Raw genomic sequence first — 13,201 nt, forward strand, 5'->3', positions numbered from 1 at the left:
TAAAAAACATTTAACAGAAAAAAAAAAAAAAAAAGTATAGATATAGAAATATGATTATTTCTTTAATAATATATTTAATAATATATAACAATATAATTTAATTTAATAAAATAATGTAATAATATATAGTATATATTAATATTATTTATATAATATAATATATAAATAAATATAAAAATATATGTATATATGTAAAAGTATAAATAAATGTGTGTTTGCATATATATATATATTTAATGTATTTAATAATTTATATGTATTATTGACACATAAATATATAATGTAAATATATTGTGCTCAAATGTCAGATTCATATTTTATATTATTTTATTTTTGCAATTTTAATTTATGACAAATCCATTTATTTTATTTATATATATAGATATATATATATATAGATATAGATTATATGTGTATGTGTATATATATATAAATATTAATAAAATAGTAAATATTATTTACATTATACATTTATATAAATATACAACTAATTAAATGTAAATATATATGTATATATGTAAATTAATAAACGTGTGTGTGTGTGTGTGTGTATAAATTTATTTATTTTTACTAATTTTCAGAATTTTACTGATGAGCTCGGTCAAACAAATCATCCAAGTTGTAGGATGTACATATTACATTTGTTTATTATTTTTCATAAATATAAATAGTGAAAACATATAGATAAAAATAGTTCAATATGAAGTATCTTGTGTATATAATATATTTTCAGTGCTTATTAAAGTGTCACGTCATTAGCGGAGTAATGTTTTAATGTAAATTCTATTGAAATTGTTCGCTGCTTTTCTTCCACACCAAGTTGAGTTTGTTCTAGTTTAGTCACTCATAATTATCTGCATTTGGATTTAGTCTCAATTTGAGTTTTATAGTAAATATCTATAGTAAATATGTGTTGTGGGGAACAGGGAAGCAGGAGACCTTTGATATCTGTGTGTCTTTTGCGGTGGATGAGCTGAATTTCTGCTGCAGACGCCACAGAAACTGCTCTTTAGGCCGAAATGGTGAGGCGCGAATCCTTCACTGCAGACCAGCACAAACGTTTTAGTTGTGCATGGAGTCATTATCCGTGTTTTTGTCTTAGGTCCAGTTAAAATATAATATATTCTTTAGACATTTACCTGACGAGCAGAAATGCGTAAGATAAAACTTGTTTTCAGAGAATATATCTAGATTTTATTTTATTTTATACATTTTTTAAATAATATTTTATACTGTGTATTTATTATAATTTGTGATAATATTTGATATGTTTATTTAATTTTATTCTTGTTTTGTTTTATTATTTTTTGTATTTCATTTTATGTATTATGTTATTTTATTTATTTTATTGATGTATTATATTTCACTTTATTTATTTATTTTTATTTTATTCATTATTTTTTATTTTTAACTTTATTTTTAAATGTAATTTTTTGTGAATCTGTTTATATGGATGGTTCATTTCAGTGGACTGGCTTAAAAAAGATTCACTGATTCATTTGAATCTCTGTGAGGCATACATTTTCTGTATTATTTTGTTAAATATTTTGTAAAATTTTGCTGTTCACCATGTTTTAGGCTCATTTAAATAATGCTGTGTAATGCTGTCACATGCATTTTGTGACACTTGATTTGATTGCAAAAAGAAATTCCATTATTTGATGTTTATATATTTAAAATATTCTAGTTTATTATAGTAAACTGCAGTTTAATTTGTAGCTTGAGTCTCAGAGCAGCTTCCTGCCACTGATGAACCTTCACCTTATTATTTATTATTATTATTTTTATTAATTTTTTTAGTGAATCGGTTTATATAGATGGTAAATTTCAACGAACTGGCTTAAAGATTCACCGATTCATTTGAATCTCTTCGAGGCATTTTCTGCATTGAATTATTTTGTAAAATTTTGCTGTCCACTATGTTTTAGACTCATATAAATGATGCCGTGTAATGCCATCACATGCATTTTGTGACACTTAAATGCAGAAAATAAATTCCATTATTTGATGGTTATACCCTAGTAAAAAAGTAATATAATTAAAAATACATTTATTTCATACTAAGTATAGTTCAAATCTATTAACATATTTACTGACAGATAACTCGAGACTTACTGATAGAAAAATTATAATTAAACTTTATTTGGCATAGTACCTTGTGCACAATGCACATTTCTTAATATTTAAGTCTAAAATGTGTTTTAATGTCACTTTTGATGAGGATTGTATGATCTTTGAATAACATCAGTCTTTAAATGCAAAATATTTAAAGTGTACTTGCAATAGTTCCACTTTAACACAATCAAATGTACTTCAGTATATCTTTAGTTGGACTTCAGCACTACTTCCTCACAATTAATGTGCATTAAGTACAAAATTAGTTTTAGCAGACTTTTAAGTATACCAGTTTAGTGTACTAAAAGTACAATTGCAGGGCATTTTATTAAGTACATAAATATGAAAATGTATTTGTAGTATACTTGTATATTTCAAATACATTTAAATGTGTTTATTTTTCACTAGGGTATATATTCAAAATATTGTAGCCTAGTTTGTTGTTTTTTCAGCTAGAGATTCACAGTAACCGATCTGCATAAACAGGTGATGGACAAGATGAACCTTTGTTTTTTGTCATAATTTTGACTTTTTACTTCATTATTATTCAGTTTGTCATAAATTTGACTTTGTATCTCATAGTTGTTAGTGACTTGGTAAATTCAGGTTTTATATTATGATTTGATCTCATAATCTCATAATTATGATTTAGTATCTCATAATTTTGACCTGTCGTATTTATGACATTTTATAATAAATTGAAGTGCCACAATTTCTCAACTCCACACTCTCACAGCACTCATTAGTGCTTTTAGATGTTGTTTAGGTGTAGCATGCATTTTTATTGGCCAAAATTAAGAATGGAGTACTAGTGGACTGGATACTGCACAGTATGTGAAACGAAACACATCTTACATGTAACATAATGAAAAGGTTGCCTGCTACTGTTGCATGTTTAAAGCCTCCATTATGTTTAAAGATGCATTTGTTCATCAAAGTAAAATTGTGGTCCACAGCTGTCATGTAAAGACTGTTGGCAATGTTCAAATCTCTCAATGGTTCCACAATATATATATATTTTCCTTTTGAATATCCAATTTCACTTAAAGAAATACATCAGATTATGTAGGTAAAATGTGCTTTGGTAAAAAAAAAATGCTTTGGTAAATCATAATTAAGACCTAATAATCAAAATTGTGAGATAAAAGTAAAAAAAAATATGCCATGATTTTGATATATTTTTTTAAACCTTTATCTCATAATTTTGACTTTTTATGTCATAATTTTCACTTTGTATCTGATAATGTTCACTTTGTGCCATATTTGTGACTTTTTGTCAAAAATATCATTCATATGACTTGCAATCTCATTATGACTTAATTTTTTCAACTTTTAATGTCATAACTGTCTTTTCTCATAATTTTGAATTTTTTTTATCACAATTGACTTTTTACCTCATAATTATGACTAATGTCCTAATTTTGGACATCTTGTATTTATGATTTTTATTATCATAATTTCAAGTTTTCAAAAAGTTGAAATTAAGATAGAAAAAGTCATAAATATCTGAAGTCAAATTTAAGACATACTAAGTTATAATTAGGAGATAATGACTTTTATAATTTTTTACTTTTGTCATAATTATGACTTAGTGTTTCATAATTTTGACTATCATAATTATGACTTAGTATTTAGTTTCTTCAACTTTTAATGACAGCTATGACTTTTTCCCCATTATTTCGACTTTTTTTTTTTTTTACTTTTAATTATGACTTAGTATGTCATAATTTTAGCTTCTCATATTTATCACTTTTTATATTATAAGTTAATTTTTTATCCCATAATTATGACTCGGTATGTCATAATGTCGACTTTGTATGTCATATTTGTTTGTTTTTTTATTTATCTCATAATTATGACTTGTCATAGATGCATGTCATATATTATGACATACAAAGTCATAATTATGGGATAACATTTTTAAAATCATAAAAATGAGAAGTCAAAATTATGACATGCATATGAGATTATTATGACTTTTCTTATAATTTTGACTTTTTATGTCACAATTATGACTTAGTATAATTTTTTCAACTTTTAATGACATAATTATGACTTTTTCTTCATAACTGACTTACTTTTTTATCCCATAATTATAACATTTGATGTCATTTACCAAAGCATGACTCTTTTCTTATGTGGCGAGAATTGGTTTCCATGCATAGAGAAGAAGGCATTGTGATTTTCAGTAATTACACCCAGTAACGTGTTTATTTTGGCCTTACGTACTTTAATATACAACTCTTCATGACTGCAAATATCCACCATCAGTGTAAGGAGAAAAAACAAACAAACCTCAGAACGACCAGATCAGTGTAGTTGTTCTTTTGAATATCCAATTTCACTTAAAGAAATACATCAGATTATGTAGGTAAAATGTGCTTTGGTAAAAAAAAAATGCTTTGGTAAATCATAATTAAGACCTAATAATCAAAATTGTGAGATAAAAGTTTTAAAAAATATGCCATGATTTTGATGTTTTTGATTTTGATTTTGGCTTTTTATGTCATCATTTTCACTTTGTATCTGATAATGTTCACTTTGTGCCATATTTGTGACTTTTTGTCAAAAATATCATTCATATGACTTACAATCTCATTATGACTTAATTTTTTCAACTTTTAATGTCATAACTGTCTTTTCTCATAATTTTGAATTTTTTTTATCACAATTGACTTTTTACCTCATAATTATGACTAATGTCCTAATTTTGGACATCTTGTATTTATGATTTTTATTATCATAATTTCAAGTTTTCAAAAAGTTGAAATTAAGATAGAAAAAGTCATAAATATCTGAAGTCAAATTTAAGACATACTAAGTTATAATTAGGAGATAATGACTCTTATAATTTTTTACTTTTGTCATAATTATGACTTAGTGTTTCATAATTTTGACTATCATAATTATGACTTAGTATTTAGTTTCTTCAACTTTTAATGACAGCTATGAGTTTTTCCCCATTATTTCGACTTTTTTTTTTTTTACTTTTTATTATGACTTAGTATGTCATAATTTTAGCTTCTCATATTTATCACTTTTTATATTATAAGTTAATTTTTTATCCCATAATTATGACTCGGTATGTCATAATGTCGACTTTGTATGTCATATTTGTTTTTTTTTTTATTTATCTCATAATTATGACTTGTCATAGATGCATGTCATATATTATGACATACAAAGTCATAATTATGGGATAACATTTTTAAAATCATAAAAATGAGAAGTCAAAATTATGACACGCATATGAGATTATTATGACTTTTCTTATAATTTTGACTTTTTATGTCACAATTATGACTTAGTATCATTTTTTCAACTTTTAATGACATAATTATGACTTTTTCTTCATAACTGACTTACTTTTTTATCCCATAATTATAACATTTGATGTCATTTACCAAAGCATGACTCTTTTCTTATGTGGCGAGAATTGGTTTCCATGCATAGAGAAGAAGGCATTGTGATTTTCAGTAATTACACCCAGTAACGTGTTTATTTTGGCCTTACGTACTTTAATATACAACTCTTCATGACTGCAAATATCCACCATCAGTGTAAGGAGAAAAAACAAACAAACCTCAGAACGACCAGATCAGTGTAGTTGTTTGACATTCTAGAATAACTAAGCTGGATTTACAAAATTTGAACCACACCATCTCACTGAACTCTGTGTCTTGTGTTCATACTAACCTTTAAATATTATATACAAACCACACTGAAGCTCTAGGAAAGTGTTCTTCAGCTCCATTTAAGAGCGGCCCGTAAAAGCTGTTTGAGAGGTGCTGCTGAGGTTCAAGTGTGAGGCACATTTGCGGTCCCAGGATGAGGAGGGGCTGCTCATAAAGACGCCCCAACATCTGGTAGAGGTTTCAGAGAGGCCCTCTGGATGTTTCAGGATTAAGAGAGACGACCTTGTACTGTAGGGCTTTAAGTTGGTTAGTTGTTTAGTAGCTCAATAACAGCCAAATACATTTAGAAAAATATGTGAAAATTAAAATCAAGTGAACATAAACCACTCTGGATTCACTTGATTTTCCCTTCCATATAATTTCAAAGCACACTGAATTCTGGTCTGGAATACAGTACACAGTTAAACAAACATTAGCTGGAAATCAGGTAGTTTTTGACTAACTATTGTGACATTTTGACTGAAACAATTGCGGCATGCAAATTGGGATCAGCACAAAATGTACTTTTTGAGTACATTTGTACCTTTGTCTCATTTGTACAATTCCTTTAGTAAACAGTCATAAATGTGATTTAGTATGTCATAATGATGACTTTGCATCTCATAGTTATCACTTAGTGTCTTATTAAGTTTGAGTGTTTGGCATAATATTGATGTCATAATTATCTCATAATTATGTCTTAGTATCTTGTAGTTGTTACCTTTCAACTTTTTATCTCATGTCTTTGGATCTCATAGTTATGGCATAGTATTTTAGTAATCTCAGTTTTTTATATCATAATTTTGACTTTTTACCTCATTATTATTTAGTTTGTCATAAATTTGTCTTTGTATCTCATAGTTGTTAGTGTCTTGGTAAGTTCATGTTTTATATCATGATTTTATCTCATCTTATAATTATGACCTGATAATTTCAACTTTTTATCTTATAATTCTAACATAATTTTGAGTTGTATATCATCACAGTTGCGACTTAGTATCTTAATCTCAGCTTTTTGTCATAATTTAGATTTTTACCTTTGATTTAGTATCTCATAATTTTGACCTGTCATATTATTGACTTTCTTAAATTTGAACCACACCATCTCACTGAACTCTGTGTCTTGTGTTCATACTAACCTTTAAATATTATACACAAACCACACTGAAGCTCTAGGAAAGTGTTCTTCAGCTCCATTTAAGAGCGGCCCGTAAAAGCTGTTTGAGAGGTGCTGCTGAGGTTCAAGTGTGAGGCACATTTGCGGTCCCAGGATGAGGAGGGGCTGCTCATAAAGACGCCCCAACATCTGGTAGAGGTTTCAGAGAGGCCCTCTGGATGTTTCAGGATTAAGAGAGACGACCTTGTACTGTAGGGCTTTAAGTTGGTTAGTTGTTTAGTAGCTCAATAACAGCCAAATACATTTAGAAAAATATGTGAAAATTAAAATCAAGTGAACATAAACCACTCTGGATTCACTTGATTTTCCCTTCCATATAATTTCAAAGCACACTGAATTCTGGTCTGGAATACAGTACACAGTTAAACAAACATTAGCTGGAAATCAGGTAGTTTTTGACTAACTATTGTGACATTTTGACTGAAACAATTGCGGCATGCAAATTGGGATCAGCACAAAATGTACTTTTTGAGTACATTTGTACCTTTGTCTCATTTGTACAATTCCTTTAGTAAACAGTCATAAATGTGATTTAGTATGTCATAATGATGACTTTGCATCTCATAGTTATCACTTAGTGTCTTATTAAGTTTGAGTGTTTGGCATAATATTGATGTCATAATTATCTCATAATTATGTCTTAGTATCTTGTAGTTGTTACCTTTCAACTTTTTATCTCATGTCTTTGGATCTCATAGTTATGGCTTAGTATTTTAGTAATCTCAGTTTTTTATATCATAATTTTGACTTTTTACCTCATTATTATTTAGTTTGTCATAAATTTGTCTTTGTATCTCATAGTTGTTAGTGTCTTGGTAAGTTCATGTTTTATATCATGATTTTATCTCATCTTATAATTATGACCTGATAATTTCAACTTTTTATCTTATAATTCTAACATAATTTTGAGTTGTATATCATCACAGTTGCGACTTAGTATCTTAATCTCAGCTTTTTGTCATAATTTAGATTTTTACCTTTGATTTAGTATCTCATAATTTTGACCTGTCATATTATTGACTTTCTATCTCATAATTATGACATAAGTTTGACCTTTTTATCTCATAATTATGATTTAGTATGCAATAAGTTTGACTTTGTATCTCATAGTTATCAGTTAGTGTCTTAGTACATTTTATGTCATAATTTTTACTTTTTATCTCATAATTATGACCTGTTATATTTATGACTTTTTAAATCATCATTATTTTTAAAATCTCATTTTTGACATAATTTTGACTTTTTATCTCATAGTTATCAATTAGTGTCTTAGTATGTTTGGCATTTTATGTCATAATTTCTACCTTTTATCTCATAATTATGACTTAGTATCTCATAATTTATGACTTTTAAAATCATTTCAACTTTTTTTAAATTTATCACTTAGTGTCTTGGTAAGTTCAGTTTATGTCATAATATCAACCTTTTAATTCTGACATAATTTTGACGTAGTATTTTAATAATCTCAGCTTTTTGTCATAATTTTAAGTTTTTATCTCATAACTAACGACAAGTAATTCTCAGTGAATTGCTCATGAATCTGAACACCAGAAGCTTTTGGCCTGTAGCTCGTTCAGCAGTGGGTTTGATGGAATGAGTCTAATTTTCTCCAGCAGATAAACATCAGCATGTTACACTTACAGAGGAAGCAGATAAGAGAGATAATGAACAAGCTGAAATAGTTGATCGTGTCATCGGTATTCCAGCGGGCCGTGGCTGAGATCAGCGGAAGGGAGATTTGGACGAGTCCAGGAGATGTTCTGTGATTTACAGGGGAACTTCAAACGTCTGGCCGGGCCTCTGACGCAGATGAGCGAACAGACTCGCTCCACAGCTGTTGTTTCTGAGACCTCTGGAGCACTTCATGTCCTGCCAAGAAAACACTGTGCCTCACATCTGACCTCAGGGTGAAAAGTCTCTCTGCGCTAGACTGTAAAAGCCCTTCGGCCATCTGTGGCATGCTGGTACCGTGTTGTTGATCAGCACACGCCCCCAAACAATCAAATGGCACAAAGAGACGCATTCACAACTTATTTTTAATATAGTCTTTGATTGCTCAACTTGTCCTTTCTACGATTTTGTATGCATGCTTGAATGCTACAAATGAGCAATTTTGCAATAGTTTTCTTCTCGTTTTTTATCGTTGTTGAATCGTTTCTATCGTATTGCAGCATAAATGGTTACAGCCTGCTGTTATACACATTTACACCAATTTTCTTTCCAGTGTGTTCAATGAACACTGGATCTGACCGATTCTTGGAAGTGAGAGTCTCCTGTGTATTTTCGGTTAGCTAGAAGCCAAGACCAAAGCAGAGATTACAACATTAGTGAGATGCTGTGGATGCTTTGGCGCAGAGCTGACCGCTGGATCTGGACGGAGACCAGCGGAAGGGACCTTACTGCCAGACTCTCGCTACACAGTCAGATGAACGTCAGCTACTGTCTGTAATACACTGGCAACACATGCATACACTACTGCTCAAAAGATTGGAGTCAGGGAGATTTTTGAAATGTTTTTGAAAGAGGTCTCTTGTGCTCACCAAGGCTGCATTTATTTCATAAAAAATAAGGTAAATTGTGAAATATTATTACAATGTAAAATAGCTGTTTCTATGTGAATATCTGATCAAAGCTGAATTTTCAGCATCATTACTCCAGTCTTCAGTGCCACATGTTGCTGCTTCATATTTTTTTGGAACCTGTGATACGTTTTTCAGGATTCTTTGATGAATAAAAAGTTAAAAAAGAACAGCATTTAAAATAGATATCTTTTGAAACATTATAGACTACTGGTCAAACGAATAAAAGAAATTAACACTTTTATTCAGCAAAGATGTGATAAATTGATAAAAAGTGTCAGTAAAGACTGGTATTGTTAGAAAATCTTTTTTGAATAAATGCTGTTGCTGTTCTTTTTTTTAAACTTTTTATTTATCAAAGAATCCTGAAAAATGTATCACAGGTTCCAATAAAAATATGAAGCAGCAGAAACTCTTTCCAACATTGATAATAATGCAACATATTAGAATGATTTCTGAAGGATCATGTGACGGTAAAGACTGGAGTAATTAAAAAAAAATTATATTTTAAAGTATATTAAAATATGAAACCAATATTAGAAATTGCAATATTATTTCACAATATTACTGTTTTTTTCTGTATTCTTGATCAAATAAATACAGCCTTGATGAGCATAAGAGACTCCATTTAAAAACATTTTACTGATCCCAAACTTTTGAACGGCAGTGTATACACACCCATATGCATGAAATGACTAAAACGTTAAAAAACTCTAATTGTAGCTGATAGTTGAATTGGTCAATTGGTTTGGCCTCTTTTAGTTACTCAATCATATATGAAACATCTGAAGCCGCTCTGCATGAAGCAGAAATAAACACACTGATACGCCACAGACTCATTTTAGAGCCGCCACATGCTTATTTCACAGATCTAGGCCGTCAGAACACGTGGATTTGCCTCCAGATGCACTTTGAGCACACTTCCAGTCTCTGATGAGAGTTTGACACAATAAAGAAACCAGGGCCTGTTTTTTCTTCAGCTGTGGATTGGAGCCAGCTCTGTCTTAATGAAGCATATGGCCCACACATTGCTGCTTATAGGGCCTCAGTGGGTGACAGCATTATGGGTAAAATACCATGTGTTAGTCTTTAAAATGCAGAGGGCGGTCAGATCTGGGATGCATCTGTTGCGCTGGGTGGTAATGAGTTCACAGACATGTGACTTTAAAGAAAACATGGCCGACCTGCTGCTGCAAATCATCGCAGTGTTGCATTCTGGGAGGCGGATCCTTCTGATATCAATACAGCTAATTGGATTCTAGAAAACACATCTAGACCCGCCCCTCGGAGCTTCTCATTGGTCGAAAAGTGAAAAATTATTTGTGCATAAATTACAAATTAGTATTTTTTATACTAGTAAAATTATTTTCAATTACAAATTAAAAGATGTTTAAAATGATTTATGTTTATAAATTACAAATTAAAAAATGTATACACTAATGTTAATTTGGGGGTTAATAAGAAGAAAGTAATACTTTTATCAAGGATGCATTAAACTGATCAAACGTGAGAGTAAAGACATTTATATTTATGTTACAAAATATTTATTTTTTAAATAAATGGTGCTCTTTTGAACTTTCTGTTCATCTGTGAATCCTAAAAAGTAAAATGCATCACCGTTTCCACAAAAATATCGGGTAGCGCATGTTTTCAACATTAATAATAATCAGAAATGTTTCTCAGCATATTATACTGATTTCTGAAGATCATGTGACGCTGAAGACTGGAGTAATGATGCTGAAAATTCAGCTGCGCATCACAGAAATACATTACAGTTTAACAGAGATTCACATAGAAAACAGTTTTTTTTATTGTAATAATATTTCACAATATTTTATGTTTTTGCTTTATTTTTTTAAACCAAATAAATGCATCCTTGGTGAGCAGAAGTGATTTAAAATCTGCTACTACGTCTACATTGTGAATATTGCCTATTTCTAATTTCTGCAATGGCTTCGGGTTGGTTTTTGGTGGATTTCAGTGGATCTGATGGTTGTTTTTGAGGTAGTTGTCGACTGTGAGCAGGTTGGGATCTGTACAGTTGTTGATTTAGTCTGTTCCTGATGGTGTTTACGACAGATCTCGGCCTACACTCTTAAAAATAAAGGTGCTTCAAAAGGTTCTTCAAGCGATGCCATAGAAGAACCATTTTTGTTTCCACAAAGAACCATTCAGTCAAAGGTTCTTTAAAGAACCATCTCTTTCTTACCTTTTTATAATCTGAAGAACCTTCTTTCACCACAAAGAACCTTTGAAGAACCTTGTGAAACAGAAAGGTTCTTCAGATGTTGAAGGTTCTTTATGGAACCATTTAGACAAAAAGGTTCTTCTATGGCATCGTGAAGCACCTTTATTTTTAAGAGTGTATGTCTGGATTTAACTCATTTAGCAACAAAACCCCAAAATGTTCCTGTCAGTACAGTATGAGAACATGATAATGTCTCAAATCATCACAACAGAGAAACATCAGCTCTCGTCTCCTCAAGAAAATTGTTTCTGTGTTATTTTGGGTTGAAGTTGGAAGGGTTTTTCGTTAGATTTAATCGTATGTGACGCCGTCATCGTTTCAGCGTCCCTGAGGAGCAAATGCTTCAGATGGAGGTGTTTGCTTTTCCCGTGGTTTCTGGGCTGTATATTGAACTAACACCTCCTCTCTTCATCTCCTCTGTGTTTTTTCCCATGTTTCTCCTCCAGGAGCTGAAGGACGGACAGATGCAGGTCCACCGCTGCCCTCTACAGGGTGAGTACAGACACAAAACATCTGGATTTGTGCCCTGTTTTCCAGTCTAAACATTCTTATAATCGAGATGCAAAATGACATAAGAAGGCTTGTTTCATGAGAAATTGTACTAAAATTGCTAAAACTAAATTTAAATAGAAATATAAGAAACAAATAAGAATGACAAAAGCACACAACAAAATTCCTAAACCTTAAACTGAAATAAAAAGATAAACTGGAAATATAAAATAAAACCTAATTCGAGATATTAAATCATATAAATAAAATATATTATTTTTAGATTTAAAAGTACAGTAAAAAATTATATACTAAACTCAAAATATAAAAATAAAAACTAATTCAAAATATTAATAAATACTACAGTAGTATATAAATACTAAAATAACACTGAAATGCAATTAAATTGCTTTATTTGATGATTAAATACTGAAAAACGAAAATATAAAAATAAAACCTCATTCAAAACATGAATAAATACTACAATATTATAGAAATTATACTAAAATATTATGCTTGAGACTAGACCAGATATCTGCCAATAAAATCAGAAAAGTCCATTTGTTTTCCCTTTGAATTCATCAGATTTTTCTGACCGCATTGGCAGATTCTTGTTCTTGTTTTAATCATAAACTCACTTCATTTTGATTAAGTTTACAGAAAACAACACTTATTATCCTCATCATTTTGCTTCTTGAGTAAATGTATCTTGATTAAAGAATGTTTAGACACTTGTACCGTTAAACAAGACACTTTTTATACTTTTGGACCCTACTGCACTCAGTGTAGTGTACTCACAGTACTGTGTGTGTGTGTCTGTGTGTGTCTGTGTGTGTGTGTTATGTGTGTGTGTCTGTGTGTGTGTGTTATGTGTGTGTGTCTGTCTGTGTGTGTGTGTGTTATGTGTGTGTGTGTGTGT

At 30.3% G+C, this 13,201-nt stretch overlaps 1 long non-coding RNA gene across 1 annotated transcript in view; it reads left to right on the forward strand.

Moving 5' to 3' along the window:
* Positions 1 to 12,288, forward strand: part of LOC107569060 (uncharacterized) — a 45,182-nt gene extending 32,894 nt beyond the window's left edge. The window contains exon 4 of the long non-coding RNA XR_001606852.1: positions 12,240 to 12,288. This is a non-coding gene — a long non-coding RNA (uncharacterized lncRNA). The remainder of the gene's footprint in view (positions 1 to 12,239) is intronic.
* Positions 12,289 to 13,201: the final 913 nt, after the last annotated feature.

Source organism: Sinocyclocheilus grahami, unplaced genomic scaffold, assembly GCF_001515645.1.
Source record: "Sinocyclocheilus grahami isolate Dianchi unplaced genomic scaffold, SAMN03320097.WGS_v1.1 scaffold1307.1, whole genome shotgun sequence".
Lineage (NCBI taxonomy): Eukaryota > Metazoa > Chordata > Actinopteri > Cypriniformes > Cyprinidae > Sinocyclocheilus > Sinocyclocheilus grahami.